General features: G+C 42.2%; 1 protein-coding gene across 5 annotated transcripts in view; it reads right to left on the bottom strand.

Annotated features, from left to right (window-relative positions):
• GPRIN3 (GPRIN family member 3) overlaps positions 1–25,359 on the bottom strand; it is a 31,879-nt gene extending 6,520 nt beyond the window's left edge. The window contains exons 1-2 of one of the 5 annotated variants that reach the window (XM_072037043.1): positions 10,185–10,503; positions 9,345–9,527 (exon numbers count right to left, since the gene is read on the bottom strand). The gene's annotated coding sequence lies outside the window, so the exon portion shown is untranslated. Of the gene's footprint in view, positions 1–9,344; positions 9,528–10,184; positions 10,504–24,351; positions 24,651–24,765; positions 24,790–24,846 lie in introns of those variants that run through there. The other 4 variants (XM_072037042.1, XM_072037044.1, XM_072037041.1 and 1 more) reach the window with 4 other exon arrangements.
• Between the last annotated feature and the right edge of the window lie 886 nt (positions 25,360–26,245).

The following is a 26,245-nucleotide window of genomic DNA, read 5'->3' as shown; positions in this document are numbered from 1 at the left end:
GGAGGGGCTCAAAGCAGCAGTGAATGCCACAGCCAGCGGAACAGCAGGGAGGAATTTTAAGCAGGTGGAGCAGAGTTATCCAGGCTGAAACCTGGCCAAAACTGCAGAGAAACCGTGACTTCAAGCAAGAGGCGACCTCAAAAACCTGCTTCTTGACTGGAGCTTTCAAAAGGACTCGGCACGGCCCAGCTCAGGTCCTGCTAAAGGTCAACAACTTGGTCTGTCAGTGCCAGAAGAGCAGTGGTGACAGCGATTAAGTCCCACTCCACCCTTATTGCAGGTTGCTTATGCTAGCTGAACAGCTTCTTTTAAAAGCTTCTCACAGCCCATGCTGCCAGCAAAACACCGGCATGAGACCTGGGAGGCACTCCTAACATTTAGCTGTATGTTAAGCAGAGGGATGGTGCTGGGAAAATTACCTCTGTGTGTCCATGTCCCTGAAGGCACACAGCGGGGTCTCCTTTGCAAAATGACTTGGGAGATGCTGCTGGCAGGAGCTGTGATGTCCCAGACCCTCCCTACCCACTGGCAGTGTCAGTACAAGCCCTCTCCCGAAAGGGTAGATCCCTACCCTTCTCCTCTCTTTCAACCATAATGGCAGTGCTATAACTTTCTCAGTTTCTGTAAGATTCACCCTATATTTCAGCATCTCAGGGTACATAGAAAGAATGACAGAAGAAAAGTGCTCAATGAGAGGAAAATTGAAATAATACAGACAACCTATTTTTTCTAAGAAAAGGAAACCTCTGCAACTTATTACTTATTCATTAAACTTTATGTCTTCCGGATATTAATAATTCATTATTTTTTATACAGTATCTTTGGGCTCTCTCCATCCACAGATACACAGAGCCTGCTGGGTTAAGTCAGCCTTGATAAGCTGTGATCCTGCCCCTGGAGGACACTGAACTGCAATCTGTGGTCGCAGCCGTGTATCACTCCAAAGTGGGTCTCCTCCAAGGCTAATGACGGCTGAGCTTTTTAAGCCGCACTGAGTTTATGGAAACCAGATTGCAAATCTGTACAACTTTGTGACCGCCTACAAGATGTTTGCTTCATTTTGTGCTCACTTTAATGCCAGTTAGCGGAGTCCTGAAGAGGAGAGCCATTCCAAGTTCCTGCTGTTGTACCATGACCGAACGTCTAATAACCGTGAGCAGAGGAGCAGATGGCTTTGGGCATCTGTTTCTAAACTCTGGTACTCTCTTCTTTGCTTTTCCAAGTATCAGTGCAAACTAAACCGGCATATACAATTGGGCAGGTCACATTTTTTAGGTCAAGAGTTTATTTAAAACAAACAAACAAGCAATGGAACAAAACCAAACCGAATTCTTAATATGTGCCATACTACATGGTGAAAGCTTTGGAACAAAAAAAAAAAAGAAGGCAGAGCAAATCTGCTTGGCTCTTCACTATATAAAAACCTCCGAAAGAGCGGCACCCAAAATCCAGTGCTCTCAATGGAAACAGATTGCTTGTGTTATCACATGAAAATCCTACAGCAGCACTGATGCCAGCACAGGTCTGCATGCTGGCAGTCAGAAGCAGCCGTGAAAGGCACTCTGAACAACGGAGCACTGTCCTTCACTCAAACCCGCTCAGTGATGGAACAATTCCTCCTTTTTCAATTCAGTAAATTAGTTCTGACCTGAACTCCCACATGAACCCCACACCTGCTTAGTGTCTCTTCAGCAGCATCACTAGAAAGTGTGGTTAAGAAAGTTTATTTTTGAAGCCTACATTTAGATGCCACAAGTGCTAATTAAAAGTGATTCTGCTACTTAGCCCTAGACATGTCATGCCAAGAGGGGAAATTCTGCCCCAATAAACCCATGCAGCCCTATTCTGAGATATGGGATAACAGAGTATAACCTAGACATTTCACTCGACCCCAAAACACAGAGTGGGGGGCCAGGTCGTTCCCCTGCATGAGACCAGCTTGAAAATTCATTAGATTATGAGAAAAAAAATAAATATATATATATATGTGATATATATATTAAATACTTCTTTGTTGCCACAGTCATGGGAGCTATCTTATTGCTAGACTCTTTACTAAGATAGCCCAATGACAGGAACCAATGGCACTGTCATAGTCTAAATAAATGTGGTAACTTTTAACAATGCTTTCTCAAAAATTAATAAAAATCAGGATGCAAGTCTTATGCAAGAGAAAAGCAGCAAAACCAGCTAATTACAGTATCGGAAAGGCATTCTTATTATTCCTAGTAGTGAAGAACAATGCTGAGACCTGTGGGCACAGCGAACACACACTACTCAACTGTCAAGGCAGTAAGGATTCAAACCAACAAGCAACACTGACTGCAAGAAAAAAGAAAAACAAAACTCAGTGGACGGCCAAAAAACATGTCAAAACAAATTAAGATTGCTGGTGAATGTTGCAAGTGTTGTATGCCTGACCTGGAGCAATCATCCCAAATTTTCTTTCATAAGGCAGCGAAATTAATATCTCCCCAAAGGTCAAAATCATTCTTTTAATAATAAGAACAGATTTTTGACATGAATACAACTCTCCTACATCATATGCATTCAGACCACATTTGTCTGCCTGACTGTGTCAATCTTATCTCGATGTAGATTTTTTCTCTGGACCTTTACAACAAGAAGTTTTTAATTTGGCAGAGTCTATGTTCAGCTTATATGGCCTGGCAGAGTCCCTGCATGGCCAGGAGACCTTCACACACTTGTGTCACTGAGCATGTTTTCTTTATGTGCTTAAAGAAAAAAACAAAAGCGAGCAAACAGAAAACACTAAGAAGTTTCCAGGCGACTTAATGTTATTAACCTCAAGCTGCAATGCAAAGAAACTCCTATTTATTTGGTAACACCCTTTCCCAGTAAAACTATATTGCAAATTTCCCTCTCACTGCTTACTGGAATGTCAACAAAAGCAGAATATCTGCAATTTACTAAATAAATAAATAAATAATAAAAATTAAAAAAAATTCCAGGAAATTTCAACGTAAGATTCCGACTACCATTTCCTTTGAAAAATTCTGAAAATCTGCAAAAGCACACATAAGACCACCAGCATTTCCAACTACTCTCAATTTTGAAGTAGTTTAAAGATGAATAATGAAAAACAATTAAAATCTAGTTCCCAGACAAATCAAGTACCCACTCCCTCATCTAGATTCTTATCAGCTTTCCAGTCACTGAGACCCACATTCTTCAAGCCCTTTGTTTGGCTTTGTCTTTATAAGTAAAAGAACTAAGTATTTATTCTTAAAATTTCTAATCTTGTCCTATGGTTTGTCAAATTATAATGAAAATCATTGTCGAGTGGCACAGGTTAATGCTGCAGATGAACACCTGCTAAAGTGGGAATTCAGCCTCCCTTCTTGTCTTGTAATCTGAGGAAAAAACTATGGAACACTAACTCATATTAGACCACTGAGTAGACAGATCATGAAGCACATTTCTTTTAATTTTATATATATACAGGCACATGCATCCTTCCAATTTTTCATTTTTTTCTTTCTTTTTTTTTCCCATTTTTTCTAGCTCTTTATTCTGTTCTCTGTAAATCGTTGTGGCTTTTTCCTTTGTGTCAAAGGGTCTTAGTTATTCCATTCATGAAAAAATTGCTTAATTGGTTATTTCCTCCTAATTATCTGTAAAAGATAAAATTGCCTTTTAATATTCATTAAAATACAAAAGAGAAGGCCCAAAGAGGGAAGATGCAGGATATATACAGCTTCTGTCTCTCAGCGTGCTTTGGGATGCTGAAAGGAGATAGGACTTCACATGGGGATGCAAGAGGGGATACAACTTGTGTACATATGGTTCCTAAAAAAGGGGGGGTTGGGATTTCAAGAATACGGTGCATATCTCCCATTTTGCAGTCTTTTGTCCAAAACACAAAGGCAAATGGTCAGAAAGTAAGAACTGAAGTCCCACTTCCCTTTCTGCAGCTGGGGACAGCACCTGTTATTGCAGGTGGTGTCAGAGCATCACTCTTTCTGTGATCTCATTTGTGGAAAGATTATCACACTCCCACCACCGCCACAAGTGTGTCACACCCAGCACAAGGCTATTTGTTTTCTGCTGTGCTTGCTGTTGTACGAAGGTCACACCAAGCCAGCTCAGAGCTTTGTTTGGCTCTATTACATCTGCCTTGAGGACAGAAACTGGGCAAGATGTGACAGTGGCATGTGTCATATTTGCACATTCGCTATTCTGTTCCCTTAAAAGGCTGACTGGTAAGTTGCACACCTCTAGAAGGAGGGAAGACAGCTCAGCCTGGCGGGCCACAGAGCAAATGGTGGAAAAAGCTGAGAAGAAGCCAGACATGGAAAACCCTGTGGCAGAAGCCCCATAGGGAGCATCCAGACAGGCACCAAGGGCAACAGGAAGGATATCCCAGGGACCAGAGGGGATAAGGCAGAGCCTCTTGCAACTCAGAAGCCTTTGGTCTGGCTGCACAGACTCTTATCTTGCTTATTTATTTTCATTTTTCTCTATATTAAAAATGACATTTCTAATTCTTGAGTTCCTAATTCTAAATGTCTGGGGTTTTATTCTGAAAGGTTTTCAGTCTCATTCTTGTTGGGGGCAGGGAGGTTTGCTTTAGAAAAACTCCACAACCACTTGAAAGCTCTGGCCAACCTCAAGTCCTGGCCCAGAAACACACCCTGATCTCCTTCTGCTCACCCAGTTCCTGACGATCAGGAGAGTAAAGATTTTCTAAACTGAAGGACACGCTTTAATCACTATTGGAAATTAATGCACATCTGTTTATTAATCCCCAACACTACCTACAAAAAAACTACCAACAAAATCACATGAACAGCCCCAGAGAAAAAACAGCTCCTGCCAGGGCTCTCCCAGAGCAGACTGGCCTCTTGACAAAGCCTCGAGCACTATTCCTCCTGGGCACAAGGTATGAGCACCTGCGGCACCTAGCAGGTCTGGCAGCACAGGTGCCAGGACACAGAAATGAAAAACGGAATGAACAGAGGGAAAATGGAATATGAATCCAAAGGGAAAAACAGAGACAGTGCTGAAGAACAGCATCAGGCTGTGCTTGTGCTTGCTTTGTGATGGTAATAAACACAGGAAAACTAGGTGAAAAATTAAGGTGAGGATGTGGTTAAATACCACTGCCTTTTTTTTTTTTTTTTTCCCAGAAAGAGATGGCTGCCAATCAGTCTAACAGCCACCAGAAGTTTATCTGAGGGAGATTTTATACACACTAAAGAAACATAGGTTTCTGGTTGCTGACTCCTCTCATCTTGCATCTCCAGGCCAGGTGTAGGCTTTAACTTTGCATAGTGTAGAGCACGAGAGCTCTGCATTTGGAAGAGCAAAGCCCAGCTTAACTTGTTGCCCTCAACCTGCAAACGAGGACATGGGTTACACAATCCCACCGGATGGGCTGGTGGTCTCTAGACTTAACCCAAAGCAAGGCAGACTGCTTTGCATCTTCCTTCAAGTAAAATAAAATATTTTTCACTGCAGCATGCAGATACCATTGCCAGATTTCGTTTCTGCGGGTAGCTATTGCTTTTTTTCCCCTCTATAAATCTAAGGTCTCTGTACTCTTGCTGTACTCCTGGTGGTCCGGAAAGTGCTGTGCCCAGATGGCTGCAGAAGAGGCTAACAGAGACTGGACCTCTCTTAAGTACTCTCTAGTACTTAGCAGTGAGCACAAAGGATTGCCCATCTATAATTTTAATTCTGCAGTGTTTATGCTAGTTTAAAAACAAGCATCAGTCACAGCAGCCTTAGCATGACCTCCAGATTGCTAGAGAATACAGTACTGTAAACTGGCTCAGGTCTTACTCCAGTTTTCACTTGGCTTGTAATCTCTGTCAGTGAAAAATTGTATTGGAAGAGATGTAGTTTAGGTTTCTTTACCCTGATACAGCTACAGTGACCTTCCTTCGAAGGCCCCGCAGCACTGAACCGCAAGGCTGGGCTGGCTGCTCCGAAGAGGGCACTTTCCCCAGCCACAGCCAAAGGCTGGTACGTACAGTGGTGGTGTCGAGAGAACAGCTTGTTTTCATGGGAATAAAGCCAAAGTGGCTATGGATTTATGGGGACACCACAGTTTTGCAGAACTCTGTCAAGTTTTCAGAAGGAAGGGGCTGCTTTGCATTCAAACACTTCAAACCAGTTCAAAACAATATTTATAAATGTTAAAAAATACAGCCTTGAGTGGTGTACTGGGAATCAGCACTTGGAAAGGATTTTGAATGTCCTGATTTAAATTAAGGATTTCGGCATCTTCTGTGGCTCTTGAAGTTTTGAGTCCTTCAAAGTCAACCTCCTTCTCATAGGTTAAAAGCCTTTTCTGGGGAAGCCTGAGCCACTCACACTATCACAGACCTCCAGGAGCTCCCAAAACAGCCCCATGGAGGGTGAGTCCAGCAGGATGGACCAGCAGGAGGGCTGGGTGCCAGCTGCCTTTCCAGGAAAGCAGCCCTCTTCTGTCCCATCCTGAGCTCATCTTCCACAAGTGCCACCCCATGTCCTCCTCCCCACACTGTCTGTCCCCTCTCTGCCCCACTGCCTGTCCTGCCTTCATACCCCTGTATATACCCTGATACAAAATTCCCCTGACGAAAAACAGGCTTGCTGCAGAGTTCCACCAAGAGCCTGGCAGTCTTTCTTCTCCAAGGTGAAAAGGAAGGAGAAATGGCTCTGTGAAAACAGCCAAATCAAACAGCAGCGACCCTAGCTGGCAGCCAGCTCTAACAGTTACATAAGGCATGGCTGTGATCCCAGCTCATAACGTGGGTCACTCTAGAGGGGACACAACATGTTGACAAAAGCCACAGGGCTATATGCTTTTGTTGTTGTTGTTGTTATATATATATATATATACACACATATATATATTTTTTTTTTTTAAATGGCATGTTATGTTTAACCTCATTACTTATCAGAGCATTTTTAAAATTTCAGTACCTGATGCTGGAGGTGACTTTTGAGGAAGTTGCTGCCTGACTTCAAGGGTAAGCCTTATTTCAAGAGGAACATGTGCATGCATGCTCCTGTCACACACACATGTGGAAGGAAACCAGAAGTCTGCTGTCCACATCAGGTAGATGACTCCATTTCATGTAGTTCATGTCACGTTAGGTTCCTTTAGCTTATTGCTGAATAACAAGACAGTGGTATTTGAAGGTTACCAGGAGGGTTGTATGAACCCTCCAAGCACCACTTCCACCTTTGATGTGGAAAGCAAGAACACTGCCCATCAGACAAGGGGGAATTTCAGTCCTTACATATTCTGCTATCTTTTTCTGCCTGGTACAACTACAGTGAAACCTAACCCCTCATTAATGCATTTCATACAACTGAATGCCTTTGAACATCGACCACTGACAAACAAAAGCACTGTTTTTTGAGAGAGCAGTTTAACAATAGCTAATGATAAATACCCCTTTCCTACACAATAATGCCAATGTGACTTCATTTTAAAACAGAACAATCATCTTCAGAGATGAAAGCATAGTGCTGGCTTAGTGCCCATACAATTCTTGCTTTCTCTGCTAAGAGTCCCAGTCAACTAGTGACAGCTGTGATGGTGCAGTTTACACAGACATACGTCTGCTGTGAGCTGGACCAACATGAAACCCACGTTTTGTGCAGCTAGGAAAACCTAGCTGCAGCTAAGTACGCCTGTCTGGAAAGGGTGGCTCTATGGGACAAAGGATATTACCTGACATGCTTTCAGTTACTTGAATGCAAATTTCCACAATTCCATCACAACTTTTCCCATAAGATCATTCCCCCAGCACACTGCATGCAAACACCATTCGTGTGGCAGAAGCAGCCCTAGCAGTGGTGGTAGCACCCCCATTAATTAGGCCTGACTTGATACGGATGAACCATATTATTGGTGCTCAGAGAAGCATGTTGTGGCAGCATCGTTACTTCACCAACCTATCAGGGAAGGAAATTTTGCCTCTGAGCCTACAAGAGGAGGAATTTTTTTTTTTATTTTTTTTTTTTGTGTAAAGTAAGAGCCAACTACAACTTTTTAACTCCTGAGAAATTATGCTCTCCTCATATATCATATTATTTTAATGAAGACACCAGGCTCAATACTAGAGAAGAAAATAGATCCATACATAACAGGCACCCAGCAAAGGGCATATCCATTGTTGCTTACAAGTATTGTCCTAATGGAAAAGAACTACTCCAAGCGGCGTGTAATTAGAGAAGAAGGATGCAGAGTATAACCATTCATTACTGTAACAAAAATTTGCTGTGGCATGTGATTAACCTAAGAAAGGCATGATGATGATCTCACCATGTCTACTCTTGCCTCCTGGCTATAAGAAAGACAACTAATGTGAATAAAGAGGCTGGCAGCTGAAACAACTGTCACTGTGGCTTTTTTAAAATAAGTTAAAAATATCTCCCCTTCTTCCTGCCTCCACCTCAGCGCTTGCTTCCTGTTTCTTCAAGTTCTCTCTCTGCCACGCTGCTGACTACCATTGACAATAAGCACGCTAAAAGGGACAAAACAACCTCCCTGGTTCCTGCTAAACACCTTCTCAAAAAACATGAGAGGAAGCAGAGTGTGCTACAGCTACTTTTTGTCTGATGTGCTGAGGCTCTGCAGGAAGCCAGAAGCCATCAGTGTTCAGAGATAAAATCGGAGCAATCCACTGGTGTGTATGTAACGCTACTAAAGGCTCCTTTGAGGGCAGTGACACAAACCTGTACATTCAGTCAAGGACTCCAACCTGCTCACCTCAGTCACAAGAGCTTACAGTATGACTGTACGTGAGGCTGTTACAGGAAAACTCTTGTCTTCCTGTTACAGGAAAAGCTGCTGTCTTGGTCTCAAACTCCTTTCTTTTTCTTTACCCGAGGCTATATACTTTATTTTGAACTTAGACCGTGGTGGAATTGGACCAAACCACAGACAAGTGTGAGATAGCCTCATTCATTATTTTTATTATTCATTATTATTATTGTAATTGACTGCATGTGGAACATGGGGAGGGTAGGAAGCCAACCAACCAAGGATGGGATGACACATGTTAAATGGCACCTTGCAATGCCTGGGAAAACATTTGTCATTGTTTTTTTATATCAAAAAAAAGACAGAACAGCTTAACAGCGTACACAACGGAGCATCTATCTGGACTTCCAACCACCTAACCAAAATGAAGGCAAATACTAGATAAGAACATGTTGGGAAACTTACACCTATAACTCACACCACATTTTCTTCCATCTCCACCCAGAGCTGACAGACGGTGTTAAAAAAACACATCTAAGAAAATCTCCCAGATTACAGTGACTACCACCATGGCATATCTGATCAAGTAAAATTGAGGGGAAAATGTTCTGGCTCTTACCTTGAAAAAAAAGGTGGCTTGGTACCAATACTAATTCTGTATTGGTAAAAATAGACCCCAACCTCACTAACTTTGAGTCCTGAAATCCACTGTATGACCTGAGAGCTCTTCAAGACAAAGAAGTTCTTAAGTCTTCTTCAGCTATCATGTGGATGTGCTTGAACAAAGAAACCGTAGTGATTTCTGTGGGTAAAGAAGCCAACTCATTCACAAAGTCAACACCACAGCCTTTCTGCAGCAAAGCAAAGCACCAACAGCTGTGCTGTACAATGGCTTATTTTGGGAACAGCTTGTTATATGTAGTCTATCCCACAGGTGTCTGATGGTAATAGCTTTTCAGAATTGCTCTCGCAGCCAACACAGGTGCATAAAAATCTCTCATACTTCACAATTTCAGGAACCATCCTCCTTTCTCCTATTAGATTTGTCCCCTAACAATGGATTATTCAAAACATGTATTTATATCCTTAGATTTGATGTGCTTCTATTCTTCCAGCCCCACCAAGGGAGGTTAAGGAACCCACCTGCCTACAGTTTTTTACACTGCTTTAAACGTGGATTTTCATGGCCTTAAGAATAATTTCATTTTCTTCTTCCAAATTCTCAGAAATCACAAAACTTATAAGATAAATTTGACAAATTCTTATTTAGTGTCTGAGACTCAGGAAACCTCATCTGTGTCAGAACCAAACTAAAACCAGACATACTTCCTTAAGACAGCAAATATTAAAGAGATAGCAATGCAAAATCTGGAAATTAGTTCAATAAAACTCTCTTCTCAGCTATTTTACAGTATTTACAATTTAACTGCACTGGAAACAGAGACCCAGCATGTCTTACCTCATAGTTCTCTTCAGAGCTAATAATAATATCAAGAGTCAACTACTGGAGCCATACACAAGCCAAAATTCTGCCTATTGCGACATGGCACAGTGCCCTAGCCCTCTGCAGGGCCATGCTGACTTACGCCAGCTGTTGCAACATCCCCACTCCTGTCATGGGTTAGGATTTTCCAGACCTAGGGTTTCTTCTGGATTTCTCATTTCTACTGGATTTGAGTCAGGGATATTTAGCCTTACGTTTATCACCTGAGTGAAACAACACACACCATGAGGGAAGGACTGGTGAAGGACATCAGCTTTGATTTGAATTACTGCCCCTCAGGGTGGTAGCAAAATTACTTAATTACTATAATTAGCACTAATTGAAACAGTGGCTCAAACAAGATATATGATGTCTGGGTTTAGCAAAGTCTCAGGTGTCCTGCAACTGGCTGCCTCAACCACCTAGCCAAGGCTACGTCCTGGGCAGTGTGACTGGCACTCACCATGCAGCTACCCCTGCATGTACCATCTCACCCTACACACTGCTGCTTCACAGTAAAAGAGCAAAGCATACCTCCAAGAACTGATAGAGAAAAGAAAGAAAAAAAAAGTTGAGATGTTACAGCGCAATTATTGATTTTATTAGCTAGCACCCTACTCCCTATGTTGGTCTGCATTCCTCTTTGGAGAAACAAATTCCTCTCTTGGAACAGTTTCAGCTGCCCTTGCTCAGATTGCCAGCATGTTTAACCTGCAAATCTTAGAAGTGAGTGGAGGTCAGGCTGCACCTTGCCAGGGCAGCTGTGAGCAAGCAGGGCTCTGTGACAGCTTTGTCCTTGTTTCCAAGTCAGCTGGAGGGCGTGAAAACCAATCATTCACAGCTTAGAGCGTGATTACCGGACTTGCATTGAATGTAGATGCCTGATGCACAGATGACTACTTGAGGGAATGAGAAAACACACAGCAACCCTTCAGACAGTATGAAAATCCAGGCAAGATGATTTATTTCTACATGGGATCTTCTTGAAGATAAGTGCTGGATACTTCACCAGCTGTGGATGCACAGTAGGCTTCCTACCACAATTTGTTTTCTCTGACATCCTATTTATGGACACATTTTCTTTATTACCACAAACTAGGCACACATACATGATTGCAGGCAGATGTACATATAAAAATAAAATTTGATGTATGCTAGTGTAATGACAGGCGTCCTGCATAAACAGGATGATTGAAGCTAGCCTCTGAAATCAAATAAGTCTGATTCTCAAAACTGCTGAATAGCCAGAAATACCAGTAAAGCCAGCAGGAATCAAAAGCTGCTCAATATTTTTGAATTCCTTTTAGTTCCTTTTGTTTTTGCTCTTACGTAGGAAATCCCAGAAAATATTTTACCATTTTACTGGATGCTATATATGGGCATAGAGATACCTACAGGCAAAGAGGAGGAATTGAAACATTTTCTATTTCATATTTAGAAGCTAATGCAGAAAAAGATCACAGAGAAAAATATGATATATAATCAGTGTCTAATGCCAGTGATCTAACAACAGAAGAACTTTCTTCTGCATCTCTTCACCTACTCCTAAAAACTCTTTGCAATCATTAGCTTAGGAATCTGGCTTTAGAGATCCACTTTTTAAAGACTATCAAAAATATGAAAAGGGGCATCCCCTTGCTGGATTACCACCATACATCAAGTCTTGAATCCATACAGAGGTGAAGCAGTCTGATACTTTGCTCAAGCACAAACTATAAAAAACAAAAAAAGTGTACAGAATTTGCTAGTGCCAGCATTTGCAAAAACAAACACACACACACACACACAAACAACAACAAAGCCTAACAAATGTCACCTTAAAGATGAACAAGCCCTAGGAAGGTTATCCACTCAAGAAAAATACTTGCAAACAATTGCAGATCTGTATGTGTTCATACTAGGAGGTAAGCACTTCTGAAAAAGGCTCTGTTAATGTCCCTGCTCTTCAGAAAATTTAGGATGACTGTAGGATCAAATTGGATGGATGTTTGATCATGGAGAGGATGATGTCCAATGTGAACAGGGCAGCAGGTGGTGAGATACTCAACAAGTGACTCTACTTGATTGTCTCTTTTCTTCTTAAAGGTAAGCTGCTTCTTTTCCCCAGAGCAAAGGGGGCAATTTGTTCTGAACACCTTCTCCTATAAACCTGGTCTGTGTGCAAGAGCAGGGGGACACAAAACAGACAAAAAGGAAATAGAGCAAGTATGTGAGCAGAGAGTCAAATAGTGGCAGAGGTATAAGATCAGGCAAGTCCAGACTACAGAGCTAGGAAACTAAGAGATTCATTAGGTTTTCCTTGTATAATTGTATTATTTAAAACTTAGGCCTTGCCCAAGAAACCCAGCTGTCACTAAGGTGAGGAGTCTGCCATATGACTTCCCCTCCAGACCTGCTCAGTGATATTCCAGATCATTACTGCAGCTTCATCCTCACTAGCTCAGCGCTGTTCACTCTGGCACCTAATCTACTCACTTATTAACAGCCACAAATCACACTGGAAAACTGCTGGGTTTATACTATTACAAGTCAACAGGAAAAAAAAAAAAGTCTTTTCAAATGCAGACTGCTGTGGGAGGTGGTTAGAGAGAGACAGATGTTCAGCTAGCACTGCAGATGGGCTGGAAAATCCCACATCACTACTTCAAACCTTTCACCCTTTTCCTCTCCCAGGAGGACAGAAAACTTTTTTTTTTTTTTTTAATCTTTATTTATTTATTTTTTTCCCCCCTAATGTGTGTGGACTTTGCCCTTGGATTTCAGGGAAAGGCTGGAAACTTGCTAGCCCCTTGATCTTTTCCCTGGGCAGCAACTAGATTAAGCTGCTCAGCTGTTAGTTATTTCCAGGTTAGTGTGCCTCACCCTAAAGTTTCTCACACAAAACTGGAAAATGAAGCTAGTTTAGAAATGCTGATTCTTGTTACCCTATCCTTCTCCCACATGGACTCAATGACTTGATTCCACTCATTACACAGGCTTATCACTAGAACAACAAAGTGAATTTCAGCTTGGTAAGAAGGCAGTAGATGATAAGAGGCAAAGGTGAGATCTGCTCACTTACAAAAAGAAGATATGCAGGAGAAAGTTGGTTGATTCATGTGATAGGGAATTTTGTTGTCCCTCTGTGTCCTCAACCTAGGCTTGAATGGTCTTCCAGCACTGCCTGCCCATCTGTCACTTGCTGCATGCTCCTTGCCAGACCATTTCTCAGCCTCATATAGCTCAAGGCCAGGAAACTGTTCACAAAAAATGTATGCTTTTAAATGATGTTTTGCACCATGATATATCATCCTTCTGAAAGACAGTTTCAATAGTGTTTAAGTATTTGTGAAGGTGACTGTAGTCACACTTCTTGCTACCCCACGTTACATACTCAACTGGAATGTCATAAACATTCCTCTGTCTCTGATGGGTATTTATTCCATTTTCTTTTTTTTGCTGTTGTTAAAAATCGTAGCAAGAGCCACAATACAATCTGCTAGAAAACAGGTACCTTTGCACTCTTGCTTTCGTTCAAGATACGTGAACAAGTTGAATCATAAACCATGTCACAAAAGGTTCAAGGAAAACTACATAAAAGTGATTGGAAAACTCCTTTCTGCAAACAGACGCAGAACTGAGAAGGTCATCACAAGACCTCTTCAGTGTCTTCTTCTCTGTAAGTTTTCTTTCTGTGCATTTTAGCATTCTTTTGGGAGTTCATTACCATCGTTATCTGCTCTTTGGGATGGCAACATTGTTCTGTACAGGCCAGGAGCACTTCAGGACCATCCCTAAGGACTTTAGAGGACAAGAATTTAAAAGGACATTCTTCTGGCAGAATGAAGTACCTCAACTAAATATTCTGCTCATTCATCTTTAACTCATCTGCCCTAATTTCATTCTGAATCAGCTGCCTACAGACTGGATGATTGAAAGGATGTTGTTGTTTGCTTTCATGTCAGAATGACAACTATGGCATTTGGAAAAAAAAAATCACATTTATTTAATCTCTCTGGTTGGATACTGCTATTAAAGGCTATATTTATGCCTCAGATAAACTTCAGCAGCTCCATTGATGGGGTTTGCATCAATGAAATTACAGACTTTTACTAGGGTCACATTTCACTCATCTAATTCAGGTATTGTTTGTTTGTTTGTTGCTTTTCTGAGCAGTGTTTTAGCTACTGACTAATCTGATTTTACAGTAACAGGTATGTCTTTGCTGACTAGTTTAACCACTACTCATGTAGTGGTTAAAGACTAATTTGATTGCTGAAGTTAGATTATATAACACATTGAAAAAGTTAAAAAGTTGAAAGGTTTAAACAGACAAAACATGAGACAAACTGAAGGTGAGTAGGTGGGATTCAGGCTGTGTTACTGGGGAAGCAACAACATGTGGGTTGTCTTGGAGCATTAGTGCAGATGGAAGTGGTGAGTAACAGCAAATAATGCTTATTACACAGCTCACTATCAGGGATCATCCTATCAGAAACTGAATGGAATAGAAGCTTTCTTTCTAGTTAGCTACTTACCAAAACTATTATTAGCTTTGTCCTCATTTTTTTCTTTCTTTCTTTTTTTTTTTTTTTTTAATTTTTTCTTTTTTCTTCTCTTAAGTCTTTTTGAGGGGTGGCTCAAACAGATAATTGTGTGGGCTCTCTTCCTATCATCTGCCTGTTTGGGTTGGCTGCTGATAGGAATGTCTGCTCACATGAAGGCACATTGCTTTGAATGTGACGGACACCTACATGTATGTAGGAACCTACCTAAAAAAAAATCCTGTGTGCTATATTATCAATACATTCAGTCCACTTATCTTTTTGTTAGGGAGCGAGTGTGAGTGTGCTTATTGTCCAGCTCTTTGGCAAGCCTTCTGCCACCTTCCTGCCTCCTCCAGCATGGAAAACTGTAATTCTAAAATAGGTCATTTTATTATAAAAATACATTTCCCAAGCAGCATTCCCCTGAGGCACTTCATAATAAGAGTATCTTTTGAATTGGATAAATATTGTTCTGCTATTTCCCAGTATCAACTGCACATATTTCTATGATAATGGCCCAGCATGGTCTAGCTGGAAGCAACTTTCAAAGTACACCACTTAATACGGGAATATTTCCCAGGGAAGGCTTCTAGGCCTTATGATGGGATTATATCTGGCTGATTTTATTGCTCCAACAATAGTAAAAAGTGGCCCCATGACTCAAGGTTTGAATTGTTCCCCTGAAGTTAGCATATACACTGAACTCGGTCAGGAGGTAATGGCCACCCTCCTCACCAAAGTGAGGACCACCTCTGCGTTAGTTTGTATGTCTGATACAGGCAGGAGAAAGCTGATTGTCCTTTTCCATTTCTTAGGCATCAAGCCTAAAAAATTAAGGCTGGATTCATTCCTGAGTGTCAAAGAGCACAAGCAGCTAAATTAACGAAGTTAATCCTCGTTTGTTCGAACTTTCCTCTGCTTCTCCTGCTGGAGTTGCCTTACTTCTCAGGAAAAGAAGAAATAGGTTTTATTCCTCAGTCATATTTTGCGCATCCTCATGCATTTCTAGCACCATCAGCCAAAACTATAAGCTGAATTCAGTTTTACGAATCTTATGTTCTTAGGTATGAAACATAGGAGAACATGCATTTGCAATTCATAGCCCTAATGCTTCTCGCATAAGCAGGACCACATGAAGAACAGGAAGGCAAGCAGGGGCCTGAAGGCTTGGTCACTACCTCCTGCCACAACCACTGACTGGGGTGATCCTCAGAAATATCACTTACCCTTTCTGTGAAAATGTCTTTGGTGCTCTAACCAAGAATCGCCTAGTGTTATCACAGTTACGTTTGTAATTGGAATACCTGTCCCTGTGGATTGGGTGGAAGATAAGAAGATATTTTAGAGAGTATTGAAACAGAGGATCTTGTAAAGCTGTTGCTCAGCTTGAGTAGAAATCTGGGTTCTCATAAACTTATGCAGATATTCATAGCCTGCTCACTGGCTTTTAACAGATACTACCTAATTATTAACCTCAAGGGGAAGACTAACATTTTCTTTTAAATAAGTATGGAGATGCTGTGGTGTGCTGCAGTGTTAGAGAACTTTCAGATCTTGTTTTGAAATACCAGACTTTCAGGGTGGAATAATTCTGTCAGCTTGTTTCCATACAGTTCTTCTTTCTGAAAAATGTTTTATCACATTACTTCTACCCCTTCCAATGCCACCCAGCATGCTTCTTATGTTGTATCATTTCCCTAATGACTCATCTCTAAAGCTAAGCCTATCAACTGTGAAGTCTTTCATGGAACTGATGCTTCAGAGAAAGGAGAGTGACATTATCAATAGGGGCTCTTTAGTTCCATCAAGTAGTTAAACAGCAAACACTGATTATCCTTCAACCCTTTCTAGTTTAAGGGCTAGACAATCCCCACTAGCCAGACTATTTCTGGGAGAGCTGAGCTGGGAAGATTTACAGGACTTTTCTACCTCCTTATTCTCTAAGCTTGGGACCTGGTGATATCCCATTTATTCTCAGTGCACAAAGGCCACCCTAAAAGCTGCTGGCTTGTAGCTCTGGTAGCCTGAGAAAATTAGGAGTGCTAAAATGCAACAGGACCCTTGTCCACTTCATCTTTGCTGCACACTGCTATGGTGGAAGATTTCCTATCTAGTCCATTACACTGACATCCCAGATTTACTCTGCTGTTCAACCCTGCTTTTGGAAATACTCCACGATGGGAGTCATGGGGCCCTACTGAAGGGGAGGTACCTTTCCAGGAGCAATTAGCAGACATGCTGGTTTTTGGGTTAAGATCACACTGGCAAAATAAGGACACACTAGAGGCAATGTACCAGTCCTTTGACTTCAAAATGTTGTAGTTTCTTTATGAAGGCAAAATGGTTACCCAAGAGTAGAAAATCAGTTTTGCTCAGTCTGGCTTTAGGTTAAAAGACTAACTGCTCACTGTCATCATCTGAGATAAGCCATTTCTTTTGATAGTAACTTTTTAAGACTAGTCTTAATGTAGCACTGTATTTGTGTTCTCTACTCATTCATGTTCTCTGTTTGAATCTGCTGTCTTTTTGCATGAAGAACAGTAAAAAAAATGCATAGCACCTTGCACAAGTCGCTTGTTTCATCTTTTTATCTTGAGATCCCTTTCATAAGCTGAGCTCTTTGCATATTAGCATCACTGGGGGAGAAAAAAGCTTTCAACACTAGAATGCAATCTGGGATCCTGATCACGATAACAAATACTTTTCCAAATGAAAAGAAAACTGTGTATGGAAAATCATCCTCTTCTTCATGACAAAATACCAATTGCATGATGATCTTGAAGAGCTGACAATATCAATTACTGTCAATGATCTACAACAGGATCTAAAAGTACAGGTGTCAAAGAGAGAATCCAAGTTTTTTCAAGAGTCTAGAAACACCTGGTACAAGATTCTAGAAAAAACTTTTTAGCAGAAAAAAATAGGTCAGAAAAAAGGGCAGATAATGAGATCTTCCTTTCCAAAGCTGGATGTTTCTTCACTACTTTATGCCTGTGATATGCATATTAGTGTTTTGTTCTGAGACAGTAAGGCCAGGTTACTTCTAACTTCAGGCTTTCTTCAAGCAGCCTTTCATACGGTTTAGTTCAGTCTTAATCTAGGCTTCAATTGAACAAATACGCTTCAATTGAACAGATACATAGCTGTAGCTAACTGATCTACTTGCCAGTCTTGCCAGACTACCAGCCCTTTGGAACACGCTAGTCTTCCTCCCATTTGTGTGCATACATTAATGTATATGCACACAAACGAGTGTATGTACTCAGTATGCAACGTTTGATATTTTTGTATTTGTTTTATAGTATTTAACTATAAAGCAGCACTGGCATACAAATGTTAAATCTATAAATAGGATCAATATGGCATGTAATGGCACAATCTGCAGTGCTGACTGCTCTCTGGGTTTCCTTGGCTCAGACATACTGGCTGCCAAATCACAACGCATGTGTTCCACACAGCAGTCTTGGCAGCCACTTTACACACAGAAACCATATATATTAGTGCAGGTTCACCTGAGCTAGGCTGCTGCTAGCAGGAAATAAATCATCCAGAAAGAAAAGGAGAAGGGGAAGCAGGTAAAACCCATGGTATTTCTAAAGGTGTGCTTGTTATCATTAAACTGACTGCTAACTGGTTACATCTGTATGCGAAGAGCCTGGCAGAATGCTAACACTATAGCCTGTCTTCCCTCCTTACATCTCTTCACCCTTTCGTACAATGTGCTGATGGACTCCTCTGGCCTCGCTTCGGAAATTCTGTGTCCAATGGACAGGATCTATGATCAGTCCATGGACAATATGAATGACTGTATATCGAACAATGCTACAGCTTCCTGGATCAGAAGTTCATCAGACCACGGTTAAGATTCCTGTCTAACAATGGGCTTCATATCTTTTTTATAACCACTTTGTTTGTCTCCCTCGTAGTGACTGTGAAGGTTGCCCAAGAGGGTGATGAGAATACACTGTTAAAGATCCTTTTCTAAAAAAATTTCTTTTCCACTCCCTCAGGAAAACAGTTTCATCTCCAGAGCTAAACAGTGATATAGCTCAGCTGGGAAAATGAATTTTCATCATCTGCCAAATGACACAAACTTGGAGTCTCATCTGAGAGCTAGTCTCCACTGTGCTAGGCACTGTATGCACAGAAACCATCATGTTTGTTTGTGTCCCCCTTGATCAATCCCTTCTTGTCCTTCTAAGCGGACTGAGGGAGGAAAGTGGGCAAGCTCAAATAATGCCACATTTCACTATTTTATCATAGATATAATAAAATGAACATTTAAAGTAATGGATGTTGCTGACAATTACAAACATAGATATTAACAGATAGGGACTCTTGATCCTGGATCTTTTTTTTTTTTTTTTTTTTTTTAAATGAATCTTTTATGTATGTCTGTTCGATATTGGCTATGGGAGTAGCTTCCTTACCTGCTGATAAGTTTTGTAACATAAGATCATGGAGTTAGAGGTAGAGTTTGTCCTCTGTGGACTTGCCTCATTGCTTAGACTGTAGCACCCTGTCAGAGGCTGCTAGAGTAATTCATTGCAATATTTGTGATTGTTGGCATTCTTCCCTCTGCTTAATTATTTTTCCCACGTACACGCGTCCACTGCTGGCAAAGGACAAAGCAGGGGGCAAAATGCTATTATGCTGGTTCCTAATCATTACTTTTTTGGTCTCCATCTTCACTGCTTTCTCTTTCACCCATACACTGCATGGAGTTGCGAGTGTCAGTGATGTGCTTTTCTCATATTTACTCAACAGCATGCTGACACCTCTGCGTTTTCATATGTGCATGATTTACAAATGTGAATACTTAACCACTGCCTCCGAGAAACAAGTCACTCAACCTTAATAAGTGACTGATGTTCCATGATTAAAAAATTAAACAGTACAAGTCTTTGTTTCTATAGAACTGTTAATGAGTTCAAAGTCCATGTATACATGTATAATAAAAGATATATGCAGCTCTTTTCTGGTATTGCTGTTTGCAAAAGCAAACTGTGGTCAGATACACTCTCAAAAGCTTTTCCTACTGTAAGGTAATTTTAATTGATTCAGAACGTATCCAGACCTCCCCCCACAATATTTTTTTTCCCCAATAAATATTATCAGTCTTTACTTTTTCTGTCTCTTAAGAAGTTGATGTTTACCCAAATGAGCTGATGAATCCCCCCAAATAGGATCAGTTTAGACATCTTGTCACATAGTATAGGAGCTTACAGTCAGTGCATCCAGTTCGGCTGGACGCATGGTTAATACATAAACAGTACTAGGTGACTTTTGTTATATTTCTAATCTTTCATAATGATGTATTGCCAATACAATTTCCCGTATTGATCATATTTTTGGCCAGTTATTCTATCCACATATGTGCAGAGGTCTAGAGTGAGGAAAAGGCTGATGTCTCTGTCTTGGTTCTTCAGCTAAATTTTTCCAGAAGCCTAGTCAAGATGCTGTTCCACTTATTTCAAAAATAGTTGCATAGTTAATTTATTTTTTTTTTTCACAAATGAAACCTGCTTATAACCCTGCAAGATGTATCAAAGTTTTATCAGATATGAAATTGTTACATGTCACTAAATAACATTATTTACTAAATAACATTATTTACTAAATAACATCAGCTATAAATCCAGGATTGCTCTTAAATGGCAACAGATTCAGCCTGTATGTCACCTCCGTCTTTAATATGGGTTTTATAAATTAAGAAATGATGCACATCTAAAAGAAGAGTCATGCAGGTTACAAAATTTTCCTCTGTCTGTAGCTGTAAGACTGCAAGCAGCTTGCTTTTACTCCAGCATCAGATTTCAGAAGCAAATCACACGCAGGATATTGTTCTTAGCATAATCAGCTTCTCCTTAGTTTCAACTGCATTTGATGGATGGTGTTTATGTTGTTCAAAAATAAAGGTGACACTAATGGTTGTAGGGCCTATTTGACAAATTTTACTACTGCCACCACATTTGCTAATGAAATCCAACCATCTGTAACCTAGAGCTTGTCACTCCTTGTTGAACACTCTGCAGCTGACACTGTAACTCTGAGACTCATACAAATACTATCTTCTGTCCAGCTTGGGCCTGTAGGATTAACTAACAGCCATGGTTCTTAGTGCTGTACTGACCCAGCGTGATCATCATAATGCAAAAAGAGATGATTTTTGGGACCAGTCACACTATGGAGAGAGGTGCATATTCTTCTAGTTGCAAAAGAAGTTAAAGAGCAGATGCAACCTTGAGAAGGAAAAGTACATATCAAAAAAAAAAAAAAAAAAAAAAATCAAAGAAGTTAGCCAAGTCTGGGAGAGAAAAAGAGTTTGAATGGATGGGTGAAGTTAACTGCTAGGTAATTTGGGGGAAATTTACAATTAAATGCCCAATAAACAAATTCTAAGATGCTGACACTAATGCGAACAGAATTCACTGCAGTTCTAAGGCTCACCGGGTTACTGTATTCAATCAGCTTTGATATCTTAGCTCAGTAATTATTTTTAGATTTTTTATGGGCACCTCACTCATCCATCATAGCTGATACCTACTGCAGTATTTTGTATAGACATATTTTCAGGGTCTGGAAAAGCAAAGCAAAAAATTTCTTTGCGGAATTTCAAGAAAGCCCCTGTACTAATACTTAAATCATCACCTGATCAGAATGAACATTTTCTAAATTCTAACACTCTGAATATATTACTTCAAGGGGCTAAACCCTGCTATATTTGTTCACACAAACAAATGTTAGTCATAGGAATCACTTCACTTCATGGGATGGTGTACGTGTTCAGATAAGGTCATTAATTTTGCATACTGAAACACCTCAAAGGAGGGAAAGAATGGAACAGTATTTAACCCTGGGACAGGACTTTTTTTTTTTTTTTTTTTTTTAACCTTACTATTTATTTACAGCCTGTTCTTCATTGTCTGCAAAAATATAGTTGCCTCTAACCTAAAACAATGTTTGCTGCTGATCTCCAATCCAGAAAGTACAGGCTTGTATGGTATGGTATTGTCACCAAGCTCCATACCAATGAATGTGGGACATGTTGGGAGACTGTAAGGGGCATTTTTATGCCTTTGCTGTAAAAGGGCAAATATCCTGCTATTCTGTGCTGCAAAAGTACCACAATCGAACCCAGCGGGAGTTTTTCAGGCATTACATTTGTTTGCAGACTCAGAATTTCTTCATGAGGCTACCGGAAACAATTCTTGAAGTGTTATTAGCTGGGAAGTGCCTGACTCAGTGCTCTGCATGCTGCACTCAGCAAGCACACACAAAAACACCCGTACAACACCGTGTGACCTCTACCTTTCTTACATTACCCTCCCTCGGCGTGCGCTGAGCTCTTAAGCAAGCTACAGTTGCCTTTACTAAGCAGATGTGATGTTCCAAAGGAGTCTCCCCCAACCCTCAAAAAAACAGCAAAACACAGAAAACAAAACCAAAACAACACTTCAGAGAACATCTCCCACACCAGGCATCTTCAGACTGTTATATCCATTCACAGCATTTCAGTCCCCTTTGGGGCTGCTACACGTTATCAGAGCACTTGACAATACCCTGTAAGAAACGCCCGCCTCTGGCCCTTGCTCTCAGACTCTGTACTTTCTGAAGAGAGCTATAAATCCAGGCTTGAGCACACTTCAAAGTGAACAAAATTCAGAAAATTCAAGTTCAAGATTTGCAACGCAGTGACTATGCACGTATCAGCTTAGGCATCATACCAAGCAAGGGATTTACAGCTCTGTAGTGCAGGAAAGCAAATTTCTCTCCCACCAACACTCAGAAGCACAGCTGAATGAGAACAGCTATGAAACTCTCCTGTGTGCTTTCAGTTCTCAGTTTTTGTATTACCCAGTATAACTTCTCGCCCACTAAACTTCAAATAACTTAAAGCTCACATGGACCAAATGCTACCAAAAAGACAATTTTATCATGGAGGTCTGAGGAAAAATTCAGTTGACTTGCAGAGGGAGAAATACCAGAGCTTGACCCTCATTACCAAGCTGCGAACACCCTGGAAGTAAAGTTATAGGAGTGGGGAAAAAAAAAAAAAAAGAGAGAGAATAGAGGCAGATCCAAAGTTATGCATGTAGGAAATCTTAATTTAAACACCCCTTACAGGATTGGCAACCAACTTCTGAGAAAAGAGCGGATTGTAGGGAAATGCAGGGATCACTGCATGCAACTAACGGAATACAAGTTCCCACCGTGCAGTCGTGGGAAAGAAAAGTTCGTATCGTTGGGGGAATAGACAGGGGAATACTGAGCACGATGTTATTATCTCTGCACGTGACATTAATGGGAGCCTTCCTGGAATCCACTGTGCTGTGCCGGTGGCCACGCTTTGCAAGCGGCCACTTTGGGGGCCCAGAGAAGAGCAGATGGGCCTTTTTTCCTCTGGAGCATTTACATTCTTGGGAGAAACCGAAGGAGCTCGGTCTATTTATCTCATCAGAGACAACGTTAAGTGGCTATTTAATTACCGTCCTTAAATACTTGCACAGAGAGACTATCTGAAACTAGATAGCTATTTAATCTGACAGAGAAAGACATTACCAGATCCAGTAGCTGGAAGATGAAGTCAGAAAAGTTCAAATTGGAAGTGAGATGCAAACGCTTAGCTATGAGATTAACAATTGGAGCCAATTATCTGTGAAAGTAGTAAATTCCCAATCTTTTGAGGTCATTAGTTCAAGACGGTGTGAAGAGGCTGGTGGGCCAGAGCCCACCTTTTGGACTTTTTGGGGAATAGTCTGTGTTTTATGTTATGCAAGAGCTTAGACGACAGGGCCATAACAATTCCTTATGACTCTGTGAGACCCACTAGCAGCACTGTTATCTTTGCCTGGGAAAAACAGAAAGGATGAAGGAAAAAAATGTTAAGGGAGCCAAGACTTGTGCAGGGCACAAAAAGTAGGTTAATCTGTGGACAGCAGACATGTTCACAGACTAGGAATGGGTAAGATCATCCAGAGTTTTGCCAATAATTTCAGCAGCAAAAAGAAAAGGCCTGTTAGGGATTTATGACCCCAAGCCAGGTTGCTCCAAGCGTCTCCAGCAAACTTGCTGCACAACTAACAGTGGTTAGAAGGGGTAAGCAGCATCAGGCAAGTCTTTAAGGCGTCCTGTTATTTGGATGCAAGTCAACAGCTTGGAAACCAAGCGGGTGAGCCTCTTGCTCTTGGCCCTGCACCCAGAGAGCAAATTTTGGGAGCCCTGGCGTTAGGACCCCCAGCCCCTAGTACCTGGGCACATCAATGCGTGCGCTCCGCTGACATCCACCCTGCAGGAACGGGCCATGGGGGGGCATGGAAACCCCCGGGGGGGACCAAAGGTGGGGTCGAGGGCTGTCCCTACCCGCGGGGGGGGGGTCCCCCGCTCTGCACCACCGCGGGACGTGGCCGTGGCGACCTCTCCGCTGCCGTGGCGACCGCGCCGCGCATCCCTCCCTCCCCGGGCCGGCCGGGCGGGGGTTTATTATTAATAATAATCATCCGTAGCCCCCCGGGCACCTGCCCTCGCACCGAGCCCGCTCCTCACCGGCTCCGTAAGAACTTGCCGGGGGGTGGAGGTGCTCCCGCTGCCCCCCAGCTCCCCCCCCTGCCCCTTACCTCCGCGGCGGCGCCCGGGAAGCTGCGGGCGCGCCGCCGCCGCGGGCAGGGATGACCTTGCGGAGAAATTCATCATCCGGGCAGGAAAACAAGCCCGTCCTCGGGGTGTGCGGCGGAGGGAGGGAAGGAGAGAGGAGGGAAGAAAGAAGGGATGGAGAGAGAGGGAGGAGGGCTGCGCCGGGGTGCCCTCCCCACCGCGGCGGCAGGGAGAGGCAACCCGGGCGGGCTCGCAAGAGGCACCGGGAGGCTCCGGGCCGCTCCGAGCTGCGGCGGTGGGAGGCGGGGAGCCGGGGAGCCGAGGAGCCGGGCAGCGCTCCCCCCGGCGGCCGCCGGCGGAGCGGGGCAGCCCCGAGCCCCCGCCAGCCCGCCCCGAGCCCCCGGTTTCGGCGCAGGCATCCCCCGCGCCGAGCCCACCTCGGAGCCGCTCCCGGAGCAAAAGCTACGAGCTCGGAGGGGGAAAGCGCCTGCTCCTCCGCGGTACGAGAGCCACCAGACCTGCAGCACATCGGGAGGAAATCCGCCGGTCCCATCCAGCCCTCCTCCGTGTGTCGCTTAGCTCAGCTATCCAGGCACCCGACGAGCCATCATCCAAATTTGCGTGGGGCATTGCAGAGGATGCAAACGGTGATGGGCTCCTGTCACGCGTTCAGTTCGGGCTGCTTGCTGCTTTTGAGACGGAAATCTGGCTTCCGCTATGAAGCCGGCCGGCCTGCCTGCGGCTAGCCATCAGAAAAATAGATCCCCGCAAAAATAACAGCAACAGAAGCGCTTTGCGTTAGGACTCACATTTGTCTGGAAAGCTTTGATCTAATTGCAGTGCATTCCCACCAGCGAGGAATTTTATCTGCCGCAATCACAGGAAATGGTTCTGCAGTGCCAGGAGGTTCAAGTAAAGTACAGGTTTCCAACCAGGAAGATTCCAACTCCTCTACTTTTCTTAATAGGCATATAGGAACAAGGTTTCCAAAACTATAGGACAAGCTGCAAGGAGAACTCCTGTTCTCACCCTGTCTTTGCAATCTGGAAAAGATTGGGAAACAGAAAGAACAGTGGACTAGAGGACCTAACAAATTATCTTTTTTTTTTTTTTTTTAGATCTCTAATCATCAAAAACATCAATAAATCATGTCCTCGTGATACATGTTAGTGGATCCGTATTTTATTTACTGTTCTGCAAAACACCTTCAGGCTCAGTTACTGATCCTAAATCTCTTTGACTCATGGGTTAAGTGATCATTGCTGGATCATTAAACACTTTTCAGGTCTCCTACCATGGCATATGCAATTTCTTCCCCAACACCGGCCAGTGAGATCAGCACATATGTAGTATCCATGCTTGAATGTGGCTGACTTTTTCTGTGATTAAATAAAGAGAGATTTCCAACAATCACCAACAATAGCTGCTTCCTTACATGTGCCAAAATCGTAACAGTACTTTTAAGAACTTAAACATTCAAATACTGGGGAATCTTACTGGAGGGAGAGAGTGAGGAAAGCATCAGACTTTATCAGGAAAGGCAAAGATGGACAGCATTAACAACCAGGGTTTTCTGGTAGTTCAAATCTACTTTGCTGTCTTTACAATCTCACTTCTTTTTTTGGTGCTTTGGAAGACTTGTATAGAGCCTAGTCCTTACCCTGGTCATGTCTGAGTCGGGAATTCAAGGTCAGGCTAGCCAACTCCTCTTCATTATTCTCCAAAAGGAACTATTTTTTACAGAAGCACTGCCAGACTTCCTAGAATTAATCCCACTACCATTAACATTACTGCGGTGCAGCTTCCACTTTTGTGTTAAAAAAGAAGAAAGACTGGATGATTCAATTTCCTTTGTCAGCAATTGAGCTTTTATGAAGAGGTAGCTGTAGACACTTAACAGACCTTGCTGCTTTGAGG

The sequence above is a fragment of the Anas platyrhynchos genome, chromosome 4 (genome assembly GCF_047663525.1).
Source record: "Anas platyrhynchos isolate ZD024472 breed Pekin duck chromosome 4, IASCAAS_PekinDuck_T2T, whole genome shotgun sequence".
Taxonomy (NCBI): domain Eukaryota; kingdom Metazoa; phylum Chordata; class Aves; order Anseriformes; family Anatidae; genus Anas; species Anas platyrhynchos.
The sequence above is the reverse complement of the archived record's forward strand: the minus strand, read 5'-3'. Positions and strand labels throughout refer to the sequence as shown.